Genomic DNA, 855 nt, shown 5'->3' with positions numbered 1-855 from the left:
TATGTATAGAATTTGAATTGTAATTATATGTAGTTACACTTAGAAAAAAAACTCAACTACTAAACTGTAAATTGTAACCAAAAAAAAATAAAAATAAAAATTCAGGTGAAGTCGACTTCACGTGAAGTTAATACCTGAGAGCTATTAGATAAAAATTTAATCAAATCAGTCAAAATTAATAACAATAGAACTTAAAGGAAATTCAAAATTTCTGTTAAATAATTCATCAGCACTATTGGTGAACCCAAACAAAGAATATATAATAGTTATCTCACCGACTAGAGGAATTAGGGAAAATGTATATAGCCGTCGTGTTAACATCGTAAAGGGAAACATTGTTTTTTTTTTTATTATTATTAAAAATAGGAGACTTGAATTCGTAACCTTTTAATTGAGTATGAAAAAATTATGCCATTTGAATTATTACTTATTAGATAAAAAAAGACATTGTTTCTTGTATGGTTTTAGATTATATGTATATATAAAAATAAAATAAAAATTTGAAGAAAATTTCACGGCGGCTTCGGTGATTTTATTGTTGTTTTGTAGTGCTTTTGTTAATGGCATCTAAATTTAAGACTTATTTGTAACTTCAGATTAGGATTGAATATTGTGATCAATAACTTCTATGCCATAATATTCTGACAGACGGGTCAACGCAGATATTTTATGTATTAATTTTTTTCCATTTCAATGCATATGTGATATAATATAATCATTGTCTGCGTTGATTTTTAAAAATGGATAATGAGTTTTTTCTTTCAGAAAAATAAAATCGTGAAAACGCTTTTTGGGGATATATACATTTATTTTTATTAAAGTGAATGTTAATACATTTTAGAAAAAGTAAAAAGT

Source organism: Arachis ipaensis, chromosome B09 (assembly GCF_000816755.2).
Source record: "Arachis ipaensis cultivar K30076 chromosome B09, Araip1.1, whole genome shotgun sequence".
In the NCBI taxonomy this organism is placed as follows: Eukaryota; Viridiplantae; Streptophyta; class Magnoliopsida; order Fabales; family Fabaceae; genus Arachis; species Arachis ipaensis.
This window is presented reverse-complemented; position numbering follows the sequence as displayed.